This window comes from Pipistrellus kuhlii, unplaced genomic scaffold, assembly GCF_014108245.1.
Source record: "Pipistrellus kuhlii isolate mPipKuh1 unplaced genomic scaffold, mPipKuh1.p scaffold_m20_p_10, whole genome shotgun sequence".
NCBI classification, from domain to species: domain Eukaryota; kingdom Metazoa; phylum Chordata; class Mammalia; order Chiroptera; family Vespertilionidae; genus Pipistrellus; species Pipistrellus kuhlii.
The window spans coordinates 25691601-25710465 of NW_023425405.1; the positions used below are offsets into that span (position 1 = coordinate 25691601).

An 18865-nucleotide genomic window follows, 5' to 3' on the forward strand; every position below is an offset into this window, starting at 1 on the left:
TGCATACAAGCCCTTTGGTTGATATCTTATCCCCCTCCACTTTCCCTCATAGGTTGGATAGTCTGTTGAATGGTTCTCTATTTTTGTTCATTAGTTTATGTTGTTCATTATATTCCACAAATGAGTGAGGTCATGTGATATTTATTTTTTTCTGACTGGCTTATTTCACTTGCCATAATGCTCTCCAGTTCCATCCATGCTGTTGCAAATGGTAAGAATTCCTTCTTTTAACAGTAGCATAGTATTCCATTGTGTAGATGTACCCCAGTTTTCTAATCCACTCATAGGCTGATGGGCACTTAGGCTGTTTCTAAATCTTAACTATTATAAATTATGCTGCTATGAACATAGAGGTGCATATATCCTTTCTGATTTGTGTTTCTGTTTTCTTGGGATATAGTCTTAGAAGTGGGATCACTGTGTTCAATGGAAGTATCACTTTTAATTTTTTGAGGAAATGCCTTCCTGTTTCCAGCACGGACAATTTTTAGCAGGTATTTTTTCCAGGTTCTTATTAGCTTCCCAGGAGACTGCATATTATATCTACCATCACTAAAAACCATGTGTTCAACATGGACTGTTGAGGAAACAATGAATAAGATAAGATGGGTTGATTTGAGAGAAGGCAGTGGCTGGATCCATGCTGCAAGGCAAACATTTTTGTGTTTCTCAAAGTACCTAGTTTCATATGTTGGTGGAAGTTCAGTGACTATGAAAAGGGAGGGGGCAGATTTTAAGAGGAGAGTGAAGAAAGAAAGGAAAAAAGAGGAAGGTGATAGAGCCTCAAATGACGTCAAATACTCCTATCCCCATAGATGCAAGTGCCGGGACTTGATCTGTTTTGCGTGCTCGAATTTTTTCTAACCAGCACGCCAGGTCTCCCCTGGGAGAGGATGTCTGGGAGATCTCTTGACGACATCATGTTCCAGGAAAAGCGGCCACAGCTCCCACAGCATTCCTCTGGAAGGCCGGAGCTTCGCTCAGTGTTGTTTTAGGCTCCCTGGCCCAGGAAGCATTATGAATGGAAACAGGGCACATTCACACCACACACAGCACCGCCCCCAGCTCCCAGTGCTGTCTGGCAAATGTAGTTTGCGCCTGTTAGGAAATGTGGGACAGGAGCTGTGTGGAGCGCTGCCAAGGTGGCAGTGGAGGTGCGTCAGTGGGCCTGGTGACAGGTAGCAGAGGTCAGGGGCTTGAGGAATCACTTACAGTCAAGGAGGTTTCTTTCTCTTCCAGCCTTTGTCCTCTGATGGGAAGAAGGTAGTGGGAAGCCAAGCCACACCAAGGGGGCTTGGAGAAAGACATCTTGAGCAATTTGCATGTGAGTTTCCTTTTAAAAATAACTACAGAGTAAGTTGACTTCCCTGGGGGCATTTGCATATTGGCTGCCTTATTAGGTGTGTGTGTGTGTGTGTGTGTGTGTGTGTGTGTGTGTGTGTGTGTTTAAAGCAAATCTCTTACAGACACATCTCTTGGTTTTATGCCCACTTGCTTGGGCTTGTCTTATTCACAGAATACTGAAGATCTGCCCGTTAGCAGTTAGGAAGGAGCTGGCTCTGAATCTGGGAACAAGAGAGGTGCAAGGTCAAGGAGCCCGTGGGCTCATTTCGTGCACAGTGTGTCGTGAAGGGCACCAGCTTTGAAGGGAGAGAGCTTTGAGGGACCATATCTGCCTGCTCTTGGCCTGATTGTTCAGCTGTAATGTGGAGTGAGGGAGATATCCCAGCTGCTTCCCACAAACTTTCTTCTGCACGCGGACAGTCCGAGCAGGATTTCCTATAGGGGCATGCTTTCTTTTCAGATTAATTTAGTCAATTGAAGGTCAAAAGCTAATTTTATTGTAAAATGTAATTTTTATAAAGTAATGCTTTAAATTTTATAAAGTATTACTTTTACAACTTGAAAAAAATTACATTTAATGTCTCTTTGCCCTTTTTTAAAATTTTCATTTCCATGGGTCAACACTGGTATTTCAAAGATTAGCTTAGAAGAATATAAGGAGGAGAAAGCGTGAAGAATGAAGGTACTGTCAATAGAGACCAGAAGTAGAAAGTAAGTACTGGATAGTTTCAAAATGGTGAGGCTGGCAGGAAATAAGGACAGATAATGCAGATGCTGTGTGGTTTGGCATTGGAGAGGATTTCACAAAATGTGCCACTCGACATCGAAATGACTAATAATTCCTGGCATTAGGAAACAAGGCACGGATGATCTGTTTACACAGGTACAGTAAAAAAAATGAAACAGGAAACTGACTTAGCCTTGTCCTAACATATTCAGTTTTCACTGTTAAATTTGGAAAGGCAGGAATTTTCACTACAACATGATCTTCAACAGGCAGTTTGAATGGGGAGGGCTCTACTTGGCTGTTTGAAACTAACATTGTTTCCTATGGAAAACGTTTCTGTTGGAGGCAGATTGCAGGTTGGCCAATGGATGCCTGAATGTTAAGTGAACTACAGGCTGGAGACAGTGCAAGTCTCTTGTGAGGTAGATCCCAGGAGGGGATCTGCATGTTAACAGTTCCCTCACCGGCCCCTAGAGGGCATTCTGTGGGCTAGGGTTAGAGAGCAGGGCATGGGGGAGGGAGGGAATGAAGAAAAGCTCGGTGTCCTCTGGTAGAAGAAATGGAGGTATCCTTTGCAGGAGTGTAAAGGGTGGGGGACAGAGGGTAAAGGGAGGTTCCAGGTTGAGTGTCCTTACTAACTTATTGGTATGTTAGATAACTGAGAGAGGTACTGTCCCTACTTGCTTTGGACACTGTGCCCATAGTGGTGTTAACCTCTGAAGGCGAGTTTGAAGTGTTACAGGGGTTATGCTTGCTGACTCTGCAGTCAGGTGGATCCTGGTTTGAATCCCAATTCTACCAGTTGGTTACCTGCTGTGTGACTTTGGTCTAATTACTAAAACATGCTGTGTCTTCAAGTCCTCATTTGTAAATTCAAAATGATGTTATGAAACAAAACAACAACAACAAAAAGGCTGTTCACCTGGCACGAATAGACTCAAACATTGAACACCAAGAACTGCAGTGGAGAAACATTCGCTATTTTATGATAAATGGCATAACTCAAGAGAACAGGAAGCTAATACTTAAAAGCCTGGACTCTCTTATGGTGTGTAGGTTACAGATTCTATAGAACAAAATCATAAGACACTGTGGGTTAGGAGGTTTGGGGTCATTTTGGGAACTGATTGGTCAGAAGTGAGGTGAAGGTAATCAACCATTTCTTCAGGTCTTGAGGACAGCTCTGAGATCTGCTCTGTCACTCACCTGTCCAGTTCCCTGGAAACTAGCCAGGGGGTTGTTCCACTTAGGTGAGGAACCGAAACATAACTTAGATCAAGATATTATCATTAGCCTGCCAGAGGTCTAATGTGTGACCATTAGTCAGGTCCGGGCTGCTGTCTTCTGCTGCCTTGGGGGTTGCTGATTATCTGGGGGGAAAGGTCAGGTCTATGAAGAGGGGAGAGAGAGAGAGAGAGAGAGAGAGAGAGAGAGAGAGAGAGAGAGAGAGAGAGAGAGAGAGAGAGAATGGAGAGAAAGAAGGAGGAGGAGGAGGAGGAAGAGGAGGAAGAGGAAGAGGAGGAGGAGGAAGAGGATGAGGAGGAGGAGATTTCTAGAATTAGGATTTAAAGCTAAATGTAATCAAAGTCATAGGGACCCTCAGTTATAATGATGACAACAGTAGAGATTGTTGTGAGAGTTAATGAGATAGTGCATGTAAAGCATGTAATACACAGAGCATTCACTGTATGTTAGATACTGTTATTTACAATTTGTCCCTGAGACACTTTGAGATAAGAAAGACTAGAGTTTAAAGCGGTTGTTTAGCTGACACTTGTAAGAAGTATAGAGAGGCCTTCAACAGTTGCAGGGATGTCCATCTACTTTCTGTCTGAGCTGGTGACCCACATTTGTGAATCTTCACAGAAGATCCTACCAATTGAAAATAATATTAGGAGCATGTTCCAAAGGAATTTAGGAATTCTAGAGAAAATATATGTAGAGAAAATGTTCATAATAATTCATGATTGAAAAGGGATGTTTATTATTATATTGTGCTCTTCCCTTTAGTATGACTGCTATCTGCAGTTAATAGGATTTAAAAACAAAAACAAAGCAGAGCCAAAACAAGCCCTGCGTAATAGTTAAGGGCTGCATATATGTAATCACTTGTCCTGCTCTTCTGAAAGTCCCAGTTGCTGCAAACATTCATATTTGCCTTCATCGTGTTGACTTTGAAATGCTTTGAAAGGCCTGACCAGTCACAGTGATTTGACTCTGACACAGGGTTTCCCAGGGCTCTGGCAGTATGTGGCCAAAGCAGTCCTGGTTATGTGGCACTTTGTGTCATTTAGAGACCACTACCACAGAGAAAGGAGTCTGAGCCACATGTGTGTGTCCCAGGATTTGGAGCACTTCCCTGTGGTGCTCTGACTTTGAGCTGGGAGACTTATGTAGGCTCTGTTGGTAGTTTCTGTGTTTATTGCAAATGATTCTGCATCAGTAACCTTAAAGTCCAAGCATTGACAGAGTGAGGAAACGAAGTCCAAGAGAACATGAGTCCTTGCCCTGGATGGCGTTTGAGAGTTCTCTAGTTCTGCCTTTGGGTTTGTCCTGGTTCGCGGCACATCCTCAGGCACTGTGCGAGTTCCCCAGGGGTGCCAAGATGATGAGCTTAGACTGGAGCGAGCCCAAGGCAGTGGCTGAGTCACGTAGAGACCAACGCTCTGGAGTCAGAAGACCAGGAGTTCTGGGTCTGGCTGACTCACTTGCTAATGTAATCATATGACCACTGCCCTTCCTAAAACTCTCCCCATATTGCTTACTTTGAAAGTGATAACCTTCTCTGCCATCTCTCAGACACACCCTGATAAAAATGGTACCTGGTAATTTTCTTGGGATGTGAACCCTCTTAAGAGTACTCACATTTTGCCCTGGCTGGTTTGGCTCAGTGGATAGAGTGTTGGCCTGTGGACTGAAGGGTCCTGGGTCCGATTCTGGCCAGGAGCACATGCACAGGTTGTGGGCTCAATCCCCAGTAGGGGGTGTGCAGGAGGCAGCTAATCAATGATTTTCTCTCATCATTGATGTTTCTCTCTCTCTCTCTCTCTCTCTCTCTCTCTCTCTCTCTCTCTCTCTCTCTCTCTCTCTCCTTTTTCCTCTCCCTTCCTCTCTGAAAAAATAAAATAAAATAAAAAAAAATATATATATAGTACTCACACTCTGCTCTCACTGGTGTGGCTCAGTTGGTTGGAGCATTGTCCCCTACACCAGAAGGTGGCTGGTTCAATTCCCAGTCAGGGCATATACCTGGGTTACAGGTTCGATCCCTGGTCAGGGATCAATTAATGATGTTTCTCCTCTTTATGTCTCTCCCTTCCTCTCTCTAAAAATAAAATAAGTTAATAAAGAGAGAAAGATTACTCACATTTTTCCCAGCTGAGGTAGAGAGAGCAACCGATTATGTTTTCCCCTCTCTCTAAGCATGTCCTCAGGTGAGGATTAAAAAAAAAAGAAAAAAGAATAGTCACATTTTAAGAAGCAACTGGAGACCTAAACAGATCATTAGCCAAAGAAATAAATCTTTTATGGTAGAATGTTGGGTACAATAGCCATTGATATGGGAAATACTTTTGAATACACAGTCCTGCCTGGTAGTTTTAAACGATTGCCATTGTGCTAATTGGACTGAGTATTCTATTCTGTAATAGGGGAATAGAAGAGAAAACTTCTACAGTTAACTCTGCTGACTCAGAAGAATCTATAATGACAAGAGGAGATAATGGGCATGAACTTTTAGTAGTGTTGACACCAGGGCATTTTACTGTAATTTTTAATAATCAGGAATGTGGCATTAAGGAAAAAGCCTAAGTTTCTGAATCAGGCAGACTCAAGTTCTGTCTTAGTTGTGTGCAAAATTAGTGAGCTTCTTGTATTTTAAATATAAAAGGAGGATGATGCCCCCACCTCCAAAGTTGATTGTGAGAATGAGACATACTGGTTGACATCAATAGATGCTGGCTGTCACCATTCCTCGGAGTACCATAGAAATGTGAGGGTATATTATCTACAGAGGGCAGTATGGCAGGAAATCAAATCTGACTACACTCAGGTTGATGAAAGGCTGAAGGACCTTGGAGGATCCTGGGGAGTATAAGTACCTCACAGAGTCTAGTCTAGACTAAACTGGGAGAGCTGTGTGCTCCATGTCACACCCAGAAGCTGTGGTTCTAGGCAGCCTCCTGGGTACCTTTGGCCATTACTCCCAGCTACTTATCTTTTGGCATCCTTTAAAATGCTAGCTTTGAGTAGATGGAGCCAAGTCTGTCTTATCCCTGAATTTACAGGGCCTGGACAGAGTAGGGGATCTACCAACATTAACTAGATAGACAGGTAGATGACCAAGGACTATGTTATTCTGTTGGATATGTCTGAGATAGTTAATAAAGAAACTGTGTTCTTTGCATCCTTATTCATAATCTTTTTAAACTGGATTGATGTCCCATGCTGTGTCTATGGGGCACACATAGGTCTGGCTGTATTCACATTGGGCCGATTATTCCTGATGCTATAAAGCAGTGCAGATGACCCATTCTTCCATCTGACCCCATTACTAATGTGTGCAGCATTTGTCAACGTGGAGTCTTTTCCCCCAAATCTATAGGAATTAAACATTTTTTAATTTAGATTTTCATATTTATGATAAGCTTAAAGTAATCCTAACACATTCTGAAACTCCTGGGTTACCTTCTTTAATTGAAGTAATCTATACAGTTTCATAGGAGCACTTGCATTGCATTTATGGTCATATTAGTACCAAGTAGAGCCAAATTACATGGCAACATACACTATAAGAAGGTTTTGCAGTCATTCTATAGAGGAAGGTAGTGGGAGAATGGAGTGGCCCATAACATTGGCACGTGAAACCATAAAGACCCCAGAGCTGGCCATCAGTTCATATTCACAAAACCAGTGGCTATGCTGTGACATCTTGTCTTTATGTACACAAATTAGCAATAGTTCCATGGCAGTAAATGTGGTAGTGAAAAACAAAGAATTTTTTTGTTAAACATTATTTCTTAATTTCAATATTATATTTTGACTTTTCAAGATAATGGATCCATTGTTAAAAAGAAAGCTTATTATTATTATTTTTAAAAAGAGAATCAATGAGGATGACAATAATAATAATGGTCAAAATGATGGTCCTAGTTTGCAACAGGTGAAATGAAACACATCAATGCATATTCTGCTGGTGAACCAAACATAGGCAATCTAATGACAGCAATTAATGGCTTCTCATCCCATTACTCTAAATCAATGTTGATAATTTGCACTTTTTTGATTTTGTAACTTAGTTTGCATTTTATTTATAAACTTGACTTAGTTATAGATTTGCATAAGAGCTATGGGCATAAAGCATTTATACTTCATCTTCAAGAATCATTATAATTAAGAGGACTTAAGTCAACATTGATGATATTTAATATTTTTCCTTTGAAGAGTTGTTTCATTACCATGTTGGAGAAATACTAACTTAATGAATAAGCTCCTAGAAATCAAAGAAACAGTCTCATGATATTCTAGGAAAAGATAAAAGAGGAAAAAACCAAACTAATTCTAAGGCTAATTTTTTCTCCCAGAGATATATTTTTTCTTTCATTTTTTAAATTAAGGTATTATATGTGTACATATCTTACAAATTCCAGAGATATTTTTAGGCTTGTAAAATTTAGGATGTTTTGTTGTTGTTATTGTTTATTTTTTAAAAGTTGTTTGTTGGTTTTGCCTGTATGGAACATAGGAAAAATTTAAACATACATCTCTAGGCTTGTTTTATGGTTAGATAAATTTTCTCTTTGTGCTCTGGTTATACCAATTTACTTTCAGTTTCAAGAACATGCCAAGTTATTTGACACTTCAGAACCTTTATACTTGCTGTGCCCTTTGTCTGGTCTATAGCACCTCTCAGCATGATTCATCCTTTTTCATCTTTAGGTTTCTGCTTAAATGTTTCTTCCTCAGAATATCCATCCATGATCACCTCAGTCTAAAGGAGTTCGTCTTACTTTCCTTCATCTCCTTCTTTATTTCCTTCCTAGTACTTCCAGGATCCCTCATGATTTAAGATGTTTATTTTACTCATCCACTTGTCCACTTCAACTTCTCCATCAGACTAAGTTATACGAGAAAGGCTGCATTGTCTGTGTGTTGTTGTGTTTTTTTTTTGCCATTGTAGGATCTAGCGGACAGCACATGGCATACAATAGGGACCCAATAAGCATATTGATTAAATTTGGAAATGTTGTAATTGTTGCTTTTATGATCTAGTGTCTTCCTGGAACCTCTCAACTAGGAAGTCATTGTGAAATTATTGAGAACTTATTCAGTGGTAAAAACTACTCAGTAAGAATTAAAGAAACTAGTAGAAGGTCTTAGTGTATTGGTTGAGCTGAATGGTGCAAAGCAATAAAAAATAGGCATCAGTTTTCCAATACAGTGTAGCTTTGTTATCTGAGTTATAAATACTCAATTGTTCTCCTGATTCCCATGGGTTGCCTTTTGCCATGATTTGTTTAAGAGGTAAGAAAGAGCCCTAGCTGGTTTTGCTCAGTGGATAGAGTGTTGGCCTATAACTGAAGTGTCCCTGGTTCACTTCTTGTCAAGGGCACATGCCCAGTTTGCGGGCTCAATTCCCAGTAGGGACATGCAGGAGGCAGCCAATCAATGATTCTATGTCATCATTGATATTTCTAGCTTTCTCTCCCTCTCACGTACTCTCTGAAATCAATAATAATAATAATAATAATAATAATAATAATAATAATAATTTTTTAAAAAGAGGTAAGAGGGAAATAATCCTCCAAGGCCTGTTTCTGTCAGACCATGGCCAAGAGGAGTGCCTCAGCCAGGGTGAGAACTAGGCAAGTAGATAACTAATGGAGTGATTAAAATAATGATTTTTAAACTTTGCATTTTTAATCTATTCAATCTCAAAGCTCTGTTGAGTTATATAAAATGTCACACAAAAAAAGTATGTACACTTTAACAGCTGATAATTCACCTAAGTTTTACTCATTTTCTGGTTTAAGTGATTTGAAATAATGGGTAAAACCATACTAAGCTTTAAACAAAGAAAACTTATCTTAAAGTGCCACTGGACTTTTAAAAATATATATTTTTATTGATTTCAGAGAAAAAGGGAGATGGACAGAGAGATAGAAATATCAATGACGAGAGAGAATCACTGATTGGTTGGCTCCTGCATGCCCCATACTAGGGATCGAGCCCACAGCTCAGGCCTGTGCCCTGACCAGGAATCAAATCATGACCACCTGGTTCATAGATCAATGTTCAACCACTGAGCCACACCTGCCGAGCTAGACTTTTTATAAATGGGGATACATAAAAGATAAAGCTTATGATACAAACTGGCAATAGTTGATGAATTGAGAGCACACACATACAGAATAAAATGATTCTTGATGTTTATGATTCCATTGCAATGCTTGGACCAAAATTTCATCATTTTGAAATAGGCATTGACAAAAAAATTAATTCATTTCTGTAGATTATTTTTTTTTAATTTAAAGTATACTGTCTACTTTAAATTACACTAAACAATTTATTTTCACAAAAAGCCCTTTTCTAATTTTGGCATAAGGAAAATTCAATCCACTAGAATCTTCTGGTATGTCATCCTATAAATCCAGGATCCATGTCCCAAACATTGTAAGAGGTGATAACCACAGCCAAGGCTAAGGAGATTGTTATCCAAAGTACCACGATGAAAACCACTGGATATTTAAAATTATATTTATATGCAAGGTTTTAGGAGCTTAGTGGGTTCTTCTTTTGTTTTGTCCCAAGGATAGTCCTTGTCTTCCTCACAAGTGATGTGTCATCTGATGACAGTCACTAGCTCTACCAGTGCATTCCCATCATAAAGACCATACATTGCCACCTGCAAACTTTTGCAGAGCACCAACAAGGACCTTAGATGCATCTTTGAACTGCTCAGAATCTTCTCTGTAATGCTTCCCAATTTCATCCAAACCTGCCAGCTCCAGTGAATGTAAATGAGGAGAAGGATGCTTGGCTAGATACTTATGCTGAGACACCAAACTTGAAGTATCATGCAGAATCTGTGGTTCAGAAAGAAAGAGAAGATCAAGTTCATTGTTACTACTCAGAGAACTGAGGGGAAGTGAATTAAGAACACAGTTGACTTGAAACAGACATTTGGGGGGCTGTTCTAATGTTACTGAAAGAACTTCAAAAACTGAGTTTGCCTTTCCCACCATAAACACTTTCCTCAGTGGAAGCCAACAGTAAAACTACACGAGTTTTTTTTTTTGAGAAAATAAGGAGTGAATGGAACTTGCAACACTGTCAAGACTAAAAGGAACGGCATTCTCCAAAGGGTAAGAAATGACACCATCACCGTAACAGTAGCCTGAGGGCGATGGAATGGGTTACCCACAGCAAGTCCCAGCCAAGAAAAGTTATTTTTTCTCTGAGAAGCCCATGGCTCATGCAGCCATGTCAGGGATTCGTTCTCCTGGTGAGGCCAATTTCTACTGTGAAAAACAATAGACTCTGGTGATCTTAACATACCAAACTCATCCTCCAAAACACACACCACCAAGGGCAGGAGCAGGATGAGTGTGACCATGGTTCCCCACTGGCCACACAGTGCAGGGCAACCTGCAGCAGGCCTGATCGCCTCTGCACTTGACTCCCAGAGTCCGCCCCATCGTTCCCTCCCAGGGGCAGCGGTCTCTTTCTCCACCAATCATCAGCGTGCTGGCGCTTTGTCTTCTTTCTTACTGAACTGGCATGAGATCGGTTGGAACAGAGAGCTTGTCTGTGGTACCCTCCAGAGCTGTGGAGATCCTTAGTACATCTAGAATCTAGAGTGGCATTATGATTTCTGGGATGATTTCTATCTGTTTCTTTGGCTCTTTCATCTTATACAATAGTAGGTGGCCTGCCTGTCATTGACACTGTCACTTCAGGGTGCCAAGTTTTCGGAGAAAGCTTTGAGGCTTCCATTTGGCCTTCCTCCACTTTTCTTAAGTTAGCTTTGTTAACTTCTGAGGTACATTTATAAAATCACAAAAATAAAGTTAGCTGGAGTACTCAAAGTGGGGGATATTCTCGAGTCCGGCTTCACTTTTTCCACCCTCCATACTTGATGATGCAGAAACCAAACTAAGCTATTTCTGTGGCAATGCTTAGCTTAATGGGACCTTTGCTTCTCCTTTAGCTGGCTTTGGTCTTCCTGTGGTCCAAAATAACACACGTGCAGCTTACAAAGATGAAATGATTGAGGGGAAGAATTATAAGACTGCTTTTGAATGTGGCCTGTTTCAGTCAGAAGACCTCCCTAGATTCTTTTAAATTTTGAAAATGAACCTGGTTGGTATAGTTCAGAGGTTCTGACAACATAAATTATTCATTTCTGTAGATTCCTGTGTACAATCCAGACTTTAATAATTTAAAGTATGTATACATTTTTTTGGGACACCATGTATATAAGATAATTACCATTTTTCATTAACTCTACTATGTACATTTTCCCTACCTTTTAATATATCTGAAAGTAAGATGGATCTTAAAAATGTCTGTCATGTCATAGTTTATTTGGTGGCCTTTTTATTTTTAAATGACACACAGAACAGTGTGCTTTGTTACATGGTAACAGATAATTGAGAAGGCAACAGAATTAAGATTTAAGTCCTATGAACTGTTTTTTCTATTTCCCCCATTTTTAAACAAATATTCCTCCTCAAATAAAGGAATTTCCTTTAAGAAGATGAGCCTTAGAAAACTTGCTCATATTTCTCCCAGTTCTGATTTCCCAGCATGGATAACGAAACAACCCATGAAGTGCTATGAGAAGTCACACATCAAAAAACAAACCCCACTGGCATCATCATTTTCTCAAAAACACCTTCTCACTCACAATCATTTCTACTCGGTGCGAAGGTAATTCATTAAGTGCCTGGGATTCCTCAAATATGTTCTCGTGCACCACGTAGGATAAAGCTGCATTATCACTAGGGAAACCTCTAAAAATGCCTGATCATGGCAATTCCATAAGAGAACCAACTTTGAATGACAACTGTGGGTCAAGGCCATGCTTAGTCAGAGAGAGTGATTTGGATATGACAATCCACAGAACTGTAAGGACATAAGGCATGCCCCCCAAAGCAACAGTCAGGGGGGAATAGTGAAGGCACAGCTCTTGAGAATTGGCTTCAGAGCAATTGGCCCTGCTGACCAAACAGGATATCCTCAGAGTGTGCAGCAGTTTCTCAATAGGAAGTATGGAAATTTGAAACATTGCAAAAGGGAGGACAAGAACTCTGAAAGATTAATATCCGGTGAGAGTGAGAGGAAAACTTCAATTACTTACTTTGCAGTAACAGCCTCAGAATAAAAAGCTATTCTGATAGCCAACAGTGGAACGTTAGCATTTTAACTCAATAAAGCCAGGGGGTCACAAATCCAGGAATGTACATGAATTCATTAGTCTGGTTTTCCTGAGTTTATTTGCTCTTTCAGAAGAAATTTTCCTCTATTGCTCCATGAACTATGAGTGTATGTGTGTTTACACATTAAAACAAACCACATTACCTATTGGATCCTATTATTCCTATTCCACAAGTTAACCCATGTGTACAATCCAGTAATTACCATTACTTTAACACTTCTTTAAAAGTGAACACAGTCCTTTCTTTCCTTCGTGTCTGCCTGGATTTCTTAATGGGACACTAAAATTGAGGCTATATGCTGCAGCCTTTGATTGGCCCAGAAGACTTCCTTCGGGGCTTAGCTGGGGTTCTGAAACCTTCATGGGTCCAAATAATCTGTCTTCCCAGAAAACCCAGACAGCCAGTTCTACTTTGTATGGGACTTACCTAGGCAGCAATCTACTGATGGACACAATCAAGATGAGGGTCAACACAATTATTAAGACTTCGTGGAGTATCATATTTTGCTTTGGATTGCTATATAACATCCGGGAGAGACATCAACCCAGAAAGAAAACTATGAAATGGAATAATTACCCAGAAAAAGCCAACCACCCAGGAAAGGAGAGTGTGGTGTCAGAAAAGTTCATTCTGACAGATATTGCAAGAAGTCAACGAGTTGCTTTGGGGCAGAAAGAAAGGTATTCTTCCCCTGGGAAACGCATTGTCATTTTGTCTCTGTATCATTGTTGCTAAGGCACATTGATCCACACTCAGTTGGCAATGCCTACTGAGGCTTCCTAGCCTTTTCTGTAGACCCCATCAGCTCACCTGGGCAGCATGCCAGACCTTATAGGCCTTGCATTAAAAATCCTCATTTGGCCCAGCCATTGTGGCTCAGTGGTTGAGTGTCGACCTATTAACATGAGGTCACAATTCAATTCCCAGTCAGGGCACATGCCAGGGTTGCAGGCTCAATCCCCAGTGGGGAGCATGCAGGAGGCAGCCGATCAGTGATTCTTTCTCATCATTGGTGTTTCTGTCTCTCTCTCCCTCTCCCTCTCTGAAATCAATATTTGAATTAAAATATATTTTTAAAAAATCCTCATTTGAAGCTAGGAGAATGACTATTGGTTTTTCTTTCAATAAATCTAGAAAAACTATTTCACTCTTTTTTCTAGCAAAGGGAGTAGGGGAATTCAAAGGGAGTAGGGGAAATCAGCGACCCAAGGTTAAGTTTCCTGGGGTGTTACCCTTCTCTCTTGACAGGAATAACTTAAAGTAGCTTTGAGGGTGGGAGTGTGACAGGTCCTCGTGACTTCTCCCCAGTCCCGACCATTTCCCCTCACATCACCTGAGTGTTTTCACTTCTCTTTGTGACACACTACTGATGGACTACCTATCACACCTACTTCTAAAGATGCAAATGGCCCTGACAAAGGAGGTGGGGTGTCTAGAAGACTTCTTTCACATCAGGGCTAAGCACAGAGAAGAGGGTCAGGGCAGGCAGGGCTCAGGAAATGTGTACTGAAACCTTGAAGGTTGAATGTACATAGGACATAGATTTTGTTGGGATTCCTGGGTGAGGCACCAGTTTGGAGAGTGAGGCTAAGGAGAAGGGAAGCTGAGATAGAGGAATAACATTGGGAAATCACGGACCCAAAAGATATAGGACAAAGGCAATGGGAAGCACTGGGCACTTAGGAAAAGGAACTTCCGAGGGGACAAAGGGTGTAAAAGGTTGGTGGGAGGAGGGCCTTCAAGGTAAGTACAGTCTAGGGTCAGCCCTATTTTAAGGAAGAGGATGAAGGCATTCTCCTTTTTCTTCTCCCATCCAAGTACTAACCAGGCCCGGCCCTGCTTAGCTTCCAAGATCAGACGAGATCGGGCGTGTTCAGGGTGGTATGGCCGTAGACTCCTTTTTCTTCTCATTTCTGCCTTCTGTTCCTACGTTCTAAGAGTCAGGCTGGAACTATTGGTCTCAAGATTTAACTTCACGATGGGTTTCTTTAGCATTTTGGCATGCGTGGACCAGTCCCTTCAAACTCAGTCACCCTTGTTAACCATGTTCACATGACATTCTGTAAACCACTGACTTAGCAAAACAACCCATGGGCTGTTTTCAAGGTGAGACTGTCTATCGCTTGGTTGAGATTTGTTAACGGTAAGTTGTGACTATACCCAGAGTCTTAGGGTCAAGCCCTTTGGTCAGCACAGACAAGCCACAATTTGCTAATCAGGGTTATGTTTGAAACAGTTGGGCAAGGAACCAATTTCATTTATATTCTTTTGCATTGTCATGGTCACTTATGATTCATATAACACAGTTCCTCAAAAGACCAAAAGAAAAAAGACAAGTCAGCAGAATTAAATTCACAAAATAATTTCTTATTGCCTTTGGTTTATGGATACATATTTTAATATCATTTAAATGCACAGATCTCACTGTGAATAAACTAAAAGATAGCAACTGTTAGCACAAAGCTGACTTCTCAAATGTGGTAATAAGAGTTAAGACTTTGTGGGTATGTACATGACACAGACAAATTTACATATTTTTAATATTATGGATTAAAATCTTGAGGTTTGAATCTCCTTGTAACGTATAGTTAGTAGAGGAGGTCCCAAAAAGATGGCATAAGATATTAACTATTAGTCCAATAGTAAGGCTGGAGGGCCTCTGGGGAGCCCTGGGTTCTTTCTAGGAGATCCATGAAGTCCTGACATTCACAACTCCATGTCTTTGTAAGGCAGGATTTTTCTTCATATACTTCAGCTAAAACAGCATAACTAACAGATTGAATGCAAAAGTAGATACAAAATTCTAGCTGTCTTCTCCAAGGTCGGACATTAAATTTCCAAAACTATAACACAGTGACTGTCTTCTCACTACATATTTTGGGGGAGAAAATACAGTTAATTTTCATGAAAAATGTGTTAGTTATGTTAACATGTAAAGGATTCATTATTATTACCTTGAATAAACACACTACAAAGTTTTTTCGCTTTTAATTTCTAACAGAGTAAATATAGACATAAACCACAAAACCACAGAAGCAGAAGCTCTTTAAGCTCCTCGGTACTTTTTAACCCTGGAAAAGAGTCCTGATACTAAGACTTCTGAGAGTTGCTGCACAGATCCTGGCTTATTTTTCTCAAGCTAATTCTCTCACCTCTATAGCCATCTACAGTGGCTTAAGCTGGTCACCACTTCACTCCTTCCCAACTTCCTCCAACAGCATCTCATATACAAGGGCAGTATATGAAGAGTTAGCAGCTGGTATAGGGTGAAATCCACCAATCAAAACGTTTGTGGCAGAAAGCCACAGATTCCATCCCCGTCTCTGAGCTTCTAGGGCCCCCCGCTTAAACCACTGTAGTTAAAAACCAATTTAGCATATTACATAGAATGTAGCAGAGTGAGCTTCTCACCAGAAATGCATGGAATGTACTTAGATGTCTATTTTGGTAGGATGAGATTGCAATAATTAGGAAAACCAGATCCTGGGGATTTCCAAAGGTCGGAGGCTAAGCTGCTGCTTGCCAACTCTGCACACTTAGAGGGAGGTCTCCCGGAACATGGACTTGAGCACGCACTTGCTCTTCCCCTCCGACTTGTTGTTATGGGTTGATTTGTTCTTTCCTATCTCCCCAAAAGTTCATGTTGACACCTCCAATGCCTCACAACATGACCTTGTTTGAAGACGGGGTCTTTTCAAAGGCAACCAAGTTTAAAGTGAGTTCATTGGTGTGGGTGTAACCCTAGTTATTACCTATGTCCTTATAAAAAGGAGAAGTTTGGACACGGAAGACAATGTGTAGGTACAGGGAGAACACCACGTGAATTTGCAGGGAGACATCTCTAAGCCAAGAAGAGATCCTTCCCTCACCATCCTTGGAAGGAACCACCTTGATTTCAGACTTTTCACCTCCAGAATTGTGAGAAAATAAATTTCTGTTGCTTAGGTCACCCAGATTGTGGTACTTTGTTATAGCAGGCCTAGCAAACCTGCCTTCAGGTTTCTAAGTCACAGCCCCACTTTCTCTCAGGGAAGAATTGTAAGGAGTTCTTTATTTGAAAAGTTCTTTATTTGAATAAGTTCTTTATTTGAGTAAGTGAGGCATAAAAGAGTTAGGAGCATGCTCCTCTGGGAAAGCTCTGACAACTCCCTCAGCTGCCATGGCTTATGGGATGGGCCTCTTCCTCCACCTGAAGACTGGAAGGGGTTTTAGTACTAATGAGTGGATGTGTCTGGTCCCCTCAGTGGTGGGAAGCGGGGAGTATGGTCTGACATCCACAGAAGCCAGGCTACCACAGCCTCAACGGGCCCCTCATTTAGGGAGCTCCCTCTTAAGGACTTCTGCTCTTCAGCTCAGCCAGAACCTGACCCCAGTGTGCACTGGGTTCACATGTCTTGGGGCATCCATGCCGTCTCTAACCTGCAACAGAGGGAAGTTACTCAGGGCTTTGATGTTGCTACTGACCTTGGCATGCCCTGCTGCGTACTCATCCTCTTCCATACGCACACTTTTGCTCCCCACTTCCTCATTGTCTTCCTTCTTTCGTCACATGCTGACAACAGTCATCTCCAGTCACCCTCTGCCTTCCTTCTGCTACATCCATTTCATTTCCTTTCACTCCGCCTTTCCTTATATGTTCACTGGAAGCACCCTTGGCCAGGCCATGGTGCCCCATGTGTGGACAATAGGTGACACCGTTTGGAGTCCCAGAGATATTTTGATTTGGGGGCACTTGGAAGGAAAGGGTAAAGGATATAGGGAGTTCTAAGGAGGAATTCGGTGAGAGTCAAGGATGAGCTGTGGATGGACTAACTGGGGGTGGTGGTGAATGAGCAGTAGGGTGAGGGCATCTACTGCACATATTTCATGCTAATAAAAGAGGTTGAAAATTCAATAATTTGTTTCGGGGGTTACATATCAGTATGGATGTCAAAATGGCAACAACTGCCACAGAATGTTGGCATCATAGTGTAGTGGATCATTGCAGAAGCCTCTTCCTGGTGACTTGAGTTTCCTTCACTGAAGGACTGTTCTTCGAACAGCAAAGTTCAGTGGGTGACTGGAACTGCTCGTCTGTGATTACAGTCTTCACCAACATGCCACGTTCAAGTAGATTCCCTTTCTCACTCTCCTGGCAACCTCCGGAACCAGGCCAGAGTGGTGGTGGCTCCATGCCTGAAACCTGCTTTCCTCGTACAATTTGAAATGTTTGTTTCTCTGTAGCTTCTACCAACTGTCGTTTTTTTCCTTTAGGGACAGAGAAGGATGTATGACTTCCAGATGATGTTATTATTAATTCCTTCTGCTTCCAAAGCCATCTGCCTATTGCTTAGAATTCATCCTGTTCAGCTGGAAATCGACCCACAACTTATGGGAAGCTGACTGGCCTCCCATGTGGACCATTCCTGTGTAGTTTATCCTTCTTTGTTAGTCACCTCTCCTCTTCTTTATCCTTCAGAGATCCTGTGCCCATTGTCATTTCCTAAAGTTGGCCCTGTTGTTCAGATGCAAGGGTTTCTCAGATATTGCTGAGGATTTCCAGGTTATTCAGTTCTGTTCCTTGAATTACCTATTTTTTTGAGAGTCAACTTTTCCTTACATCTTAGGCTTTTGCTGCTGTTGTTATTATAGTTAAGCCTTTCTGCAAATAAGGATTTCATGAGCTGGTGGTGGAGGTCAGCCATCCTGCCTGGAGCTCTGCAACTGCCACCAAGTTAGTTGTGACAAATACGTACCTGTGGGTGGATGTTGAGAATCACATAGGCCTGGGTGTAGGGGAAGTTCAGGTGCAGCTGCCCCGCCAGGGCTCAGAAGGTGAGCAGCGTGCATTTGAGATCCTTGCTGAGGGCCTCCTCTGAGCGCTCAGAACTCCCCGCCGCCAGACCCCACAGGGCAATCACTGCTGCTGTGGGTCTGGTGTGGCCTTCCATACAGTTCCCAGAGCCTACATAGCTTCCAGTCTTTAATTCTGAAAGGCAAAGAGATAAACAGCTGCTTCCTTCCCTCTCCCAATTCTCCTTCTTCAGGTGCTCCAAAGCACAACGATGTAGGCACTTCTACTCTCCTCTCATCCAACTGCAAGAAAACAGGCTCTCTTTCTTTTTTCTCTGAAGTAATAACCATACATTTTCAGAGAAGTCAGTCATTTCAAAATATCATATGGCATTAAAAAAATAGTTCTCACACAGATCTTGCAAAGTGGTCAGCAATAATACATTGTACACCGCTGGCTATGTTTTGGATTTAAATCAAGGACATTGGAAGTTTGGTTCAGATTAGGCAAGCATGAAAATGAAAGTCCTCTGAGATCATGTGCTTGATTCATCAGACTACTAGTCTCCTTTCGCCCGTCCCT

General features: G+C 41.5%; 1 long non-coding RNA gene and 1 pseudogene across 1 annotated transcript in view; one reads left to right on the plus strand and one right to left on the minus strand.

Moving 5' to 3' along the window:
- The window catches only part of LOC123651912, an 86408-nt gene that overhangs the window by 53341 nt on the left and 14202 nt on the right, over positions 1-18865 (plus strand). The gene's annotated exons all lie outside the window — the stretch shown is intronic.
- Positions 9681-10685, minus strand: LOC118711250 (annotated as a pseudogene).